Consider the following 13,649-nt stretch of genomic DNA (forward strand, 5'->3'; position numbering starts at 1 on the left):
ACTTGGAGGGCGCCTGGGTGGCTCAGTCGTTAAGCGTCTGCCTTTGGCTCAGGTCATGATCCCAGGGTCCTGGGATCGAGTCCCACATCGGGCTTCCTGCTCGGCGGGAAGCCTGCTTCTCCCTCTCCCACTCCCCCTGCTTGTGTTCCTGCTCTCGCTATCTCTCTCTCTGTCAAATAAATAAATAAGATCTTTAAAAAAAAAAAAAAAAAAAAAAAAAAAAAAAAAAAAAAAAAAAAAAAACTTGGAGAAGCTATGGTCATGGGAAGATAAATTAATGAAAATACTACTTTGTGACCATATGATATGGTTGCTTAGTTAGCTATTAATATTTTACTAAGAATCTTACATGAAGAAGTCTGCAGTATTTTGTTTAAGTGGTGAAAGAGAGATTATAAAGATACCCTCTTATTTGAAGAGTTTAAAACCTTATGGATAAATTAAAAATTAAAATGTATGCTCTCCATGTACCTGTGTTAGTTATAGAAGGATTCAGTGAGCAGCTAATGCAATAACCAGATCAATCATAGATCTTTCAGTTAACAAGTTTGAGGAATTCTTAGTAACTTGTGTCATTTCCTGGAGTTACTTTTTAAACTTTGAAGTTATTACAATTTGTTTCATCAATATTTTATTGACCTTTTTCACTTATTTAATTACTTAACTATTATTTTTTCTGCAGTTTTATAATGCCAAATATCAGCACTGTAGATATATTATGAAAGGCAAACTTTAAGTTAATTTGACCTTTTAAAATAGTAATAGAAAATAAGAAGTCTTTAAAATAGATTGAAAACTGAGGCTGGGATTTTGAATTTCCATTAAACATTCATATCTTTTTGAAGTAAGGTTGTTGTTGAATATGAGTGTGAATAAAATCAATAGTAAGAAGCAAAAGCAGTTAAATTTTAAGGATAAAAAGAAAATGCTCTATGTAATTATTAATACTTCTTTAAAGGGAAACACAAAGAAAACCACAGGGCTTGAAAAGTCCTAAATATCATCAGATAGAGTTTCCATATAGGATTTTCATTTTTAAGGAAAAAAATACTTATCTCCAATGCTTCTTATTGAAAAGAAACACATTGACAAATGTTGATGAAAAATTCATAGGGTTGTTTAAAAAAATGTCAGGGAAAGAAATCTGTTTATTTTATAATCACTGCTTATTTGTCTTTGTACTTTTACAAGTTCTTGAATGATTTTTTTCATTGAAGGCACAGATAAGGTAACTTCTACTAAAAATGTATAGGGGATTATTGAGTAACACATACTTGAATCAACATGGGCATCCTCAAGTGAATTGATTAGTGTGTGTTTGAGAAAAATTATTTTCTTAATTACAACTGACTTTTGTAGTTTTATAGAATTTAATAATCTTCCAAGAGGTCATAAAGCCAGGAGCAGGGAATACTTTCTCCTAATGCAGATAGAAAGCTGTGACTGAAAAGATAATATTTCCCATATATAGCAATGTACTGTGTGATTCATGTTGAGAATAGAGAGGGGGTGGATATATCTAAACTCTGTGACCAAGTACAGAACATCAGAAAAACAAAAGAAAAAAAAAAACAAAAGAAAAAAGGAAAAGAAAACCAAAACCAAAACCAAATCCAATATCCTAATTTGCAACCAAAGTTGGTGCAGATATAATAAATTGGGACTAGACAATAATAAATTCTTAATTAAGCTGATGCTTCTGCACATAGGTCTAAAAAGAATAAGATTTAAAAAAAAGACTGCCTCAGACTTATTTTCAACCATTAAGAAGCCTGATATACATACAATTTTAATAAACACATTTGCACATTCAAAAGCAGTAAAATATTCTAAATAAATATTTATCGATCATATACTTCATGTGTTTCTTTAAGAAATAAGAAAAAATAATATTCCTACATCTGAATTATGCCCTTAGAAGCCAAATTTACAGTCTAATATCTTTAAGTGGAAAATCATCATGGTCTTAAGCAACCTGAAGGGCACAGGCTTTCTTATCTAACCAATCAGATTAGAGTGGCTTAATTAACAAAGGTAGCCAAGCGAAAAGTGCCAGTCAAATTGAAGCTCTGCATGTATGTGGAATGTGCACATTTAAATAAAAAGGCTCAAAACATAAAACGAGGTATCTGAGAAATTAACGTTCAAAGAAATTAAATAGGGGCGCCTGGGTGGCTCAGTTGGTTAAGCGACTGCCTTCGGCTCAGGTCATGATCCTGGAGTCTGGGGATCGAGTCCCGCATCGGGCTCCCTGCTCAGCGGGGAGTCTGCTTCTCCCTCTGACCCTCCCCCCTCTCATGTGCTCTCCCTCTAATAAATAAATAAAATCTTTAAAAATAAATAAAATAAATAAAATCTTTGGGGCGCCTGGGTGACTCAGTCGGTTGAGCGACTGCCTTCGGCTCAGGTCATGATCCTGGAGTCCCGGGATCGAGTGCCGCATCGGGCTCCTTGCTCCACGGGGAGCCTGCTTCTCCCTCTCCCACTCCCCCTGCTTGTGTTCCCTCTCTCGCTGTGTCTTTCTCTGTCAAATAAATAAATAAAATCTTAAAAACAAACAAACAAACAAACAAACAAAACACTAAATTGTTCCTTGGTGTGGAAAAAATTAAAATTGAAAAAAAAATTTAAATTAGAAAAAAAGCTAGAATCTTAAAAAAGCCGGAAAATAAAATCAAATAGCATCAGGTATTGAAAAAGCAACAGAGGGCGCCTGGGTGGCTTAGTTGGTTAAGCGACTGCCTTCGGCTCAGGTCATGATCCTGGAGTCCCGGGATCGAGTCCCGCATCGGGCTCCATGCTCGGCGGGGGGTCTGCCTCTCCCTCTGACCCTCCTCCCTCTCATGCTCTCTGTCTCTCATTCTCTCTCAGATAAAGAAATAAGAATCTTAAAAAAAAAAAAGAAATTAAATATATCCGTATATTTAAAATGAGAGAAAGCAGTCAGGTTGGCTGGGTTACTATACCGTATTTAGAGCCTCATCCTTTAAATACAGAGCTTTGTGGGTCCAGAAATTATTTACTTTTTTATTTTTCCCCAGATATGGCTTTGGTAGTGGAATTAACAAAATCAAATTCACAAAAGTTTAAAATACGTAAAAGAATGTTGACTTAATCATTTATAATCACAGATATCTTTTTGATCAGACTATCAATATCAATCATCAAAGATACTTTCTGTCACAGTTATTATGATTTCTGAAAAATCAAAATAGGAAATAAATAAATATAAATGGTTTCATGAGATGAAAGAATCAGGGCATAGAAAGGGATGGTGTTTAGGTAACATAAAGACTAGGGAAATGAAAGTTTAAGTAGCTATAGTCGGAAAGAGTGTATCTTTCTAGAAAATAAAATAAGAACATTTCTCAAATACAATGTGACTTGAACTAAAGAAAACAGAATAAATAATGGCAAATGCTATTTTTTTTTGCTTTTTTTCCTGAATTGTATATATATATAAAACATAAATTTAGTATCAACAAGAGAGTACTTTAGGGATGTTCAAACACCAAAATGTAGTTTAGAGGTGATATGCCGTATCACCTTCCAGTGAAGTCTTGCTTAAAATTCACTCCTTTTTTTTTTTTTAAGATACCTGGGATGTGAAGCACCTGGGTGGCTCAGTCAGTTGTCTCCCTTTGGCTCAGGTCATGATTCTGAGGGTCGGGGGATCAAGCCCCCATGTTGGGATGGTCTCTGCTCAGTGGGGAGTCTCCTTCTTCCTCCCCCTCTCTCTGCCCCTCCCCCTGCTCATGTTCTCTCTCTCACTTGCTCTCTCAATCTCTCACTCTCTTGCTCTCACAGGCTTTCTCTCAAATAAATAAATAAAATCTTTTTTTTTTTAAAAGATACTTGTGATGTATATTTATAAACATTCAGTTCTTTACAAATAACACTGCAGATACTCAATCTCATCTGTTATTTAAGTCACATTCTCTGAAGGTTACTGTTTCTGAAAATATTTCTAGTTGCATAGATTGGTTTATTTTACCCAGTTATGTACTAACGATATTTATAGATACACCAAGTCATTAATATTAATAAATTAGACCTGGTTTGGGGAGAAGAAATTATTATGTTTTCTGCGAGAAATCACTTCCTGCCAGCAATAGAAAGTATCCACCTACAAGCATACCTGTTTCTGGCCATCTCCAAATCTCTCATATTCACATGCAGAAACTGAGCCACAGAATTGTCTAAGGAAAATAGAACAGATTTGATCCTGTTGGGATGGAATCCCATTCATGTCCTCAGACATTAAGTTCAGCCTCTATGCCATTATTTGGGGTAAAATTATGGGAGAGGTTTTTATACTTGGAGCCACAGCACCAAGTGCATCATCTGAAACACCAACCAGGCCCTGGACTCTCTCTAAAGTATATGTCACTTACTGCCCTACTGCTCTCCATGCTTTCCTGGGAGCATGGCATGATCTGTCTAGACTATTCTGATACAGCCCATTGTTCAATATGTTAAGATTCTATCATGCCCTTTTCCTTATTCTCCTTGACTGTATCTGAGCCATTTGTGCCCCCATTCTCTATCCTATTACAATTTCCTCTCAGCCTCCCCTTTTTATTCTTTCCACTATCCACACATATTTTTTGAAGTCTTTTTTTCAATAATTTTATGCCAAGGGATTTATATAAATTGGAATTTGTAGATCACTAAGAATGCAAAACCTCAAGTTCTACTGTATCTTTCACTGAAGTCCTTTTGCAACAAAACATACTATTTTATCTTTATTGTGATTTGAGATTTAACACATCAAAATTGTCTTTGAATCTTATAATACGGCTGATATTCTGCTTCTCTTGACAAAGCATTGAAGTCATGGCAAGCCTTCCTTAGAAATTATGTATTGATTTTATTGAGTATCTTGAAAGATGGGAAGGTAGGGAAAAGCAAGTAGTTAGATTCTGTAGGTATTTCCCCCCTCCACCATATTGCTTCAATTTGTCATCATCACAGGTAAATGACCAAAGCATAATTCTCAATTTAAAGGATTCCCATGTCTTCATATTGACTAAGCTCAAAACTTCACACGGGGAGCCCAATTAATGTTTCTGATGGCTGAATAAGCAAAACTTACTTTCATTTATGCACATATTTATCCCCTACAAGAATCATGTTAAAACTTGCTGTTTTTCCAGTAAATCAGAAGGCTTGCAGTCCCAGGTAAACTTACCTTGTGAGCTGCTATTTTCTTTCCATTCTGTTAATATATTTTTTGGGTTGATCACTTAATTTCCACTCTTTGATTCCTTGATCCCAAAATGATTCTTTGTTCCCTTAGTGATTTAGATTGTGCCATAATTGTTTCAATAGCTCAAAAGAACTCTCAATTCTATGGGGCTATTATTTCTCTCCTTTATTGTTGTTTGCTAGCCAGGCACTGATTGACTAGAATTTTTTTTTTTTCCCCCTAGGGAAGTTTGCATATTTTAACAGCAGTTGAACAGCTGTCTTCGGAAGTAGTGTTTCTATATTTCACAGCTTGCGGCCGCACTATTAATACCATTTTACTTCTCTAATGGAGGTAATTCTTAAACACCACAAATCCTAATTATTTGAACAGCAGTGGACCTTAATTCATAACTGCTTCTTCTGAAAACAAAAGTACTTTATAGCTTGGAATAGGCTATGTGTGAGGGGCCCTCCCCTTTTATCTGCTGATGAACATCATTTCCGGAAATACTGCTCCCTCAGAGGTGATAATTATCCCTGTGAGCAGCCTGGGAGCATCCCTGCTGCTACATAGCAGTTCAGTTAGCAAACTCAAACTGTCTAGAGTCTCTCCCCTACCCCCATGCTCAAATGTTCCCAAATGATCTAATCATTGCTTTATTTTGGGAGAAGAGATTAAGAGCATATGAATCATGCTTATCCTTTTAAACTTTCTGTTTTAAATGGAATTCTACTGTCATATCCACTTTCAATTCTCCCCTAGCTATTGTAGCTCTGAACTACATACAAGTGATCCTATTGATCTAATTATTAAAATGGTTATACTGTCCCTGAGCTCTAAAAAGTCTGTAAATAGGAAAAAATGTACTATTAGAACGTGTTTAATATCTCTTTTTACCAGTATGTATTTTTTTCTCTATGCATCCTATTTAAGTATAGTATTCTCATAATTGGTATATATCTCTACTTAGCACCTACTCCACTATATCTGTGTGTGTGCGTGTGTGTGTGTGTGTGTGATCAATTGCATCAATAAACTGTAAAGGCCTTAAAGAATGAGCCATTTTATCATAAATTGTAGGTGGTATATATAATAATAATAAAAATAATTGTAGAATTATCACAGATCCCACCCTAATACAATATTCATATTGAACGAATACGTGACACATGAAATACATGACTAGAGTATCACCAGTCATGATAAGGCTCATACTATCTTTCTATCTACCCTTCTATTTATCTACCTACTTATATGTTCATGTTTACATGTATGTCTACATATAAATAAATAAATAGTATATAAACATTTGCATACATCCGAGGGATTTTGACAAACTAGGGAAATTTAACAAAATATGTATTTCCTTGATCATATCTTTACTATATTTTCTGAAGTAAATCGAAAAAAGGAAAGCAGAACTGAGAGACACATGGTGATATTCAAATATTATAATAAGGACTATCGAAGATAACAAGATACGTTACAAAGACCCCTGATCTCGGGTTCAGAAAGTGCTCTTTCAATTTTGGCATCTGCCATGAGTAACTGTGTGATAATGACAAATTTACTTAACTTCTCTTGTCTTTATTTTCCCTATTTTTATATTGAACAATAGGTTCTAAATGACCAACGGTGGTCTAAGTGATCTGAGTTCTTTTTTTTTTTTTTTTTTTAGATTTTATTTATTTTTTGACAGAGAGAGACACAGTGAGGGAGGGAACACAAGCAGGGAGAGTGGGAGAGGGAGAAACAGGCTTCCCACCCAGCAGGGAGCCTGATGCGGGGCTCGATCCAGGACCCTGGGATCATGACCTGAGCCAAAGGCAGACGCTCAACAACTGAGCCACCCAGGCGTCCCGTGTTCTGAGTTCTATCAAAGCACATGATGCAAACTGCACGGTATTACCAGAATGAGTCCTGAGCTAGTTGCCCTCTCTTGTTCAGTGCCAAAACTGACAAAATGTTCTATTTCTGGATCCTTGAGAAATCCTTGCTCTCTTTGTTCCTCCAACACCAGTAACATTACAGCTGCAATGAGCTGCTAATAATTAGCTCCTTGATTCATTATAGGCCTGGTTTATTAAGAGAATTTATAGATAGGGAAAAGAAGGTGTTCCACAAGTAGTTAATGATTTGTCGAAGTTCATACTGTGCCCATTATAGGTAATAACATGTCCCTTTAAGAGAGGTGTGAACTCAACCTTCTAGGCAGTGATTATTTGCTAGAAAAGTACAATTAGGCTGACTTTTCAAGTTCTTTATATAATTTACATCCTTTATTCACTTATTCTTATTCCTTGAGATCTGGCATGTATGTGACTGTCTTTACACAATCTCTCCATCTTTAAGACGTCAAAGAATATCCAGTGCAGATTTCCAAGATATGCAAACCTGAATTCATTCTTTCCAAGCATAATTTATCCACTGTTAGCGTGTCTGATTATTTGACCATTTCAGTATAGTCCTTGAGTATGTCCTTTGTAATTTTTTTAGGAAATACCTCCTACAATGTGCTTTTTAGAATAATCGCTTTCATCATTAAATGTGTTTTATTTAATGTGTTTGCTATTATAGTGCATGGTGCTAATTACAAAATCAAGAATGGACATCTCAAACTTAATAGAGATTCTACAATGAAAGATAAGATCAATAAGGTATATATAATATGTAATATATATAATATAATACCGAATATATATATATACATATATGTGTGTGTGTGTGTGTGTATATGTATATAATTTCTGAAGTCTGATTAGACTCAGCTTTTCTGAGTGGCCACTTGGTATTCTACTCTAAATTTAATAGGAAATGACAAAAACATTAAATTTGCTAATTAAGTACCTACACACTTAACAGTTAAATAAAAAATATAGAGAAAACACAGAAAAGCTTGAAAATGTCATCACATGGCTTTTGTGCATACGATGTTGTAATTCTTTGGTATTACTGACCTAATTAAAACAGGATCTAGGAGCGCCTGGGTGGCTCAGTCGTTAAGCGTCTGCCTTTGGCTCAGGTCATGATGCCAGGGTCCTGGGGTCAAGCCCCACATCGGGCTCCCTGCTCGGCGGGAAGCCTGCTTCTCCCTCCCCCACTCCCCTACTTGTGTTCCCTCTCTCGCTGTGTCTCTCTCTGTCAAATAAATAAATAAAATCTTTAAAAAAAAATAAAAAATAAATAAAACTGGATCTACCTTCGGGACATGGAGTCTCACTAACTTACAGAGGCCAAAGATGATTTCAAATCATAGGAAAGGCAGAGTATACCCTGGGCCTCAACAAGAACTGAGACAAGGCTTGAGAGTCACCAGAGTTTTCTCTCCATTTGTCACACTTGGTATTCTCTTCACAGTGTCCCCCATCTGTCTCATTAAAGTCAGGTTTTCTCAATGAGAGGGAAGTTTGACTGCAAATCGCTCTATATTGCTTTTGCCTCTGAAGAATGCCTTATTAACCATTCCAATCTTTAAAAAATACAATTGTGGGGAGAACACTGATTGTCCCCAAAGTGTACCTCTAGAATACAGCAAGACAAGGGGAGAAAAGTATGATTTCCCTTGCTTGGATTAGAAGTCTACCCATTGATAAAAGAATTGCGGCCGATGGCAGATTTTACAACATGATTGGAGCAGGAACAGGATCTTCAGAATGAATAATAGATGTATGACACCTGGATTGTTGCATTTAGGTATTTAAGATGATTTGATATGTCTCAAAATGAAGTAAGTTAATAGAAAAAAATAAAAACATTTTGGAAGCAGATAAGAGTTCAAATAGCAAAATAGCAATTCTCTACGTGTAACAGCTAAATGACTGAATGACCATAGGCAGATCACATTTCTTCTTTAACTTTTGTTTCTTTGTTTCACTATCAGAAATAGTGAAGGTGCATTAAAAAACACACCTCGATGACTCAAACCCACAAAGCTTAGTTCTTACACATGAAGGGGCAATCAGATATTGTCATGAAGTGTGCTCTGCTTAATTTTGTTACTTACAGACTCAGACTGATACAATTATGTCAAGTGCTTGTCACTATGCCAAAAGGAAAGGGAAATCTGAAAAGTCTTGATCTGGCAATTAAATGATGTCTTCTGGAGTTAATGCCTGAAATTTTGTGCTCACAGCTCATTAGAAAGAACTTGTCACTTGGTTTCACTCGACTACAACTGAGCCTGGACATATAATGCCACCTATTAACTGATTTAGGACTATTGATATGTGAACAGAATAATTTTTTCAACACTCCACCTTCTAGTCACCAAATATTTTGTTCTTCTTAAACTCTATACACAAAGGGCACTTATCTTCTTCCAAGAGAGTTATCATTGAATTGTCATCTGCTCCTGGCATCCAGTTTAATGTCCATGTATTGGACTCTCAAGCTTTGTCTATGTATTGCTTGTTGTTATCTATATCAGGATATTATTTGTATCAGTTCATCTGCCAAAAAACCCCTATGTGGTTCTTCTTGATACATTCATGAACTAAATATACACATTACACAGTATATCCAAGGAATTGGAATTTCAGCAAGCACCTTCATTCAGAAAGAGGAAAAATAGTATGTTTGTATGTCCATATTGAAATCTACCTGGACAGTTACTGTGAGGGGATGTTCAGTTAATTGTCCCCTGTGCTTCTTGGTTCCATTCTCCTGAATAATTCTCTTTTCTTCCTTTTTTCTAGTAAGCCTTAGAAAATATAACCTCTTTGGAAAGCTAGTAGCTTTTTCTCAGCGTGCTTTTTGCCCTTAGAAGATTGGAGATCTTGAACATTTACAGTTCTGGCATTTCTGGTATATTCTGGTCTTGAACCATCACAGATATTTCTTTTAGTTTAAGCCATGGTTTCATCGATAATACAAGTCTCTTCAAATATAGTAGGCTTTCCATCAATTTGATTTAGTCAGGAACACGTGCCAAGAGACTCACCCACTTTTCCTTTCTATGCACATTTCTTAGATTTGAGACAAATCTTTGCTTTTTTGAATCTACTTGTTCTCCTTTCTTAATAGCCTATCTTAACTATATCAGGTTTCTTTGAAGAAACCTATTTTTACTCTACTTTTCCGGAGTCATTATGTCCCAAAGAGAGAGTCTACTGGGAATCAAATGTGAATTAAGTCTTTGATCTTGAGACGCCTAAATCGAGTCAGAGCTTTTAAGAATGAATGTGACAGCTGTGCCCTGACTTAATTCCTGCTGCAAGGGTGAGTCTCTGAAATCAGACTTTATTGCTCAAAGATCTTCTCAACTTGATTTTTTTCCTGATGGCAGATGAGAAGCAGTTACTTCTTTCAAACTTGCAAGTCTCCAAATTTCTGGACTCAGTTTTTATTGTTTTAATCTTCTGTATTCTGAAACAATTCTTGTGGTAATTTGACAAATGCAGTCAACATTAACACAATCAACTAACTTTTTGTTCAACCTCTTCCTCTGCACCTATAAGTCACTTGGGAGCAGAAAGGCAGCCATTCTTAATATACCCCTCTCACTATTTAGGTCAGCTGCAGGTACCACATGGTTCCACTTTGGTTCTGAATGCCACTAGCTCATGTCTACTGCTCACAATGGCAGTGGGTAAAGGTTTACATTGGTGGCTTCTAGACAAAAATGTCATGAATGCTTATATATATACACACACATAAATTAATGTCTAATAGAGGCTGTAAATATGCATAATAAAAGCTTATGTTTTCCATAACCTATCCTCCTTTCTTTATCCTTCAATCCTCTTCTCTAGAGGGAGGGAGAGAAGAATAGGTAGATATGTGAATAGATAGATAGGTAGATAGATAGATGATAGATACATAGATGATAGATAAATAATGATGATAGAAATAGAGATGATAGAACAAGAGAGACATAGGGGGAAAGAGAAGAGAAAATGGTATAAAAGCTTAGGGCTGTGTTTTATACCCACTTAATATTTAATTTAAAAGTAATGACAATGTTAATAAAGATTTAATTATCCAAGGAAAATGAAGGCTACAGCTTTATTTCAAGATATGATTTAGTTCTGCTTCTGGAATAAGAACAGACTAGAATATTTTGATAACTAAAATTTTCTTTGTCTAGTGGTCCAGCAAATTTCTCTTTATAAGATTTCTTCTTTGATGAACATTTCTTCTGGCATTCAGTTCTAGTCTGAAGGTCAATTATGCCTCTTGTATTATTCGCAGCCACATGAGCTGCTGGTGGAAATCTAATCATGTTTTACACTCTGTCAAAGTCCGTGGGTATTTTAAAGTAACTGCTCAATATTACAAAAAATAAAGGGAAAGTTCAACTGTCTTGCAATTTATCCAAGTCCTTTGCTTTTCCCCTTGATGACATTGCCAAATAATATACTATTGTAATAGAAATATTAAAAAATAATTAAGGAAAACTTGATACACATTTTAATAACCCTAAATTCCATGACAGAAAATCACTGATACAATTTTGGTGTTTATTTCCAGCGTGATCTCTATTAGTATTATTATTGCAGAAGTGGGACCAAACTTTGGCATTATTTTTTCTCTTCTTACTCAATTGGCAGTATACTATAAATACATTCCTCCATACCTCTTCCCAGTTTACCTCTGATCTTCTATCTGCAGTGACCTCTGTTCTAATTTCTACCACCATAGGGAAATTTTCTGCATCAGTAGCCAATAAAATATCTTAGACTTCAAGATATCCTAGTCCATTATTACTTTGGGGACAAGAATAATTCATATCTATAACTAAAAGTACATCTTTGGTTTTCTCTTATATAATTAAAACCTTAGTAACATTCTGGTTAGGGTACTTGATGAGCATTCCTTGTGGGTGGGTAGACCTGATAGTGAATGACTTGATATAGACATGTGTGTCTTTGTGTGTACTTTGATATTTCTGAAGCTGTCTACAATGTTATGTTACAAACATTACAGTCACGTCTTTAGACCAAAGAGTCACATATTTTTACCCTACACCATAATAACCAAACTCATTCTAAATAAAAATGTGATTCATGTAGAATAATGTATCACTGGCCATAATGATTTTATACATGGAGTATTAATATTTAACTATAATTCAATTAATTAATAAAAATCACACTTCCTTTGAAATTTCTATCAAATTATCCATTATTTTAATACATACTTAACCTATCTAAAGCACGGTTTTTCATATACATTGACATGGCACAGGAGGGAATGATTAGGGCATTCTCTATTTCTGGCCATATTTCACAAGTAAAATTTAACTTTTTACTTTTCCTACAATTGGGTGTTAATAGAGAAATGGATCGGATCTCAGGAGACTTGTGTCATTCTCCTATAGTGAAGAAACTTCATGACTTTAAGTCAGCAATTCCATTCTCTTGGAATATTAGCACCAACACCATATGTGTAAAAATGAGAAACGGACAATGTTATTTTAATGTCTATTCCAACCCTACGAGCATTGTGTAATGTCAGTGATCTGCCAGAATAGTTACATAACAATTTATTTTTCAAGAAAATTCTTTGAGGACAAACTACAGCTTTAAATTTGTCAAAAGATTTTACCTGGGTAGATGTAGATTAGATGATAGATGATAGATAGATTGATCGATCTTAATGTGTGTTTGTGTACTCATTTGGGAAGTATTGGTTATTGATCTAATGATCTATTCCTTGGCCTAATGGTCTAATAAAATAATTTTATGACAATTAATTTCTTATACTTTGAGGAAACATTTCAGAGTGATAAATCATCATAAGATTAATCTAGATATTATGTATAACTCATAGACATTTTGAAGGATATTAGTACAAATTAATATCTATTTTCAGATGATAATTTACATTTAATTAATCACTTTTCACCTATAATTCAATGTCAAAAATTTACTATTATAAAATGTTTTCTATTTTAACCTCTGAATTATGTTTTAATAAATACAGAGAATACATAAGATAATTTTTGTATCTTCAATTAGAATTTCTCTTATAAATTCACATAAAATTAATAAACTCTATCAAAAGGGAAACTATCTTATGTTTCTTTAAATGAGTATGGTCTGTCTGATCTCCTTTAACAAGGCAGAATACCAGGATACTGGGAAAAGAAAAGTCACATACTTAGGTTTTAGGGCATATCTTATGTTTTGGATCTGAAATAAGACAACTTAGGGAGAAATTGAAACTAAAATCAGGTTATTTAAAGAATTTGTTTGAGTGAATAAAAATCCATGGAAGAGGCAGCTCAAGGCTACAATATAATATGCTCCAGTATAGGGCGCCTGGGTGGCTCAGTCGTTAAGCGTCTGCCTTCGGCTCAGGTCATGATCCTGGACTCCCGGGATCGAGTCCCACATCGGACTCCCTGCTCGGCAAGAAGCCTGCTTCTTCCTCTCCCACTCCCCCTGCTTGTGTTCCTGCTCTCGCTATCTCTCTCTGTCAAATAAATAAAATGTTTAAAAAAATTAATTAATATGCT

The sequence above is a fragment of the Neomonachus schauinslandi genome, chromosome 2, assembly GCF_002201575.2.
Source record: "Neomonachus schauinslandi chromosome 2, ASM220157v2, whole genome shotgun sequence".
In the NCBI taxonomy this organism is placed as follows: domain Eukaryota; kingdom Metazoa; phylum Chordata; class Mammalia; order Carnivora; family Phocidae; genus Neomonachus; species Neomonachus schauinslandi.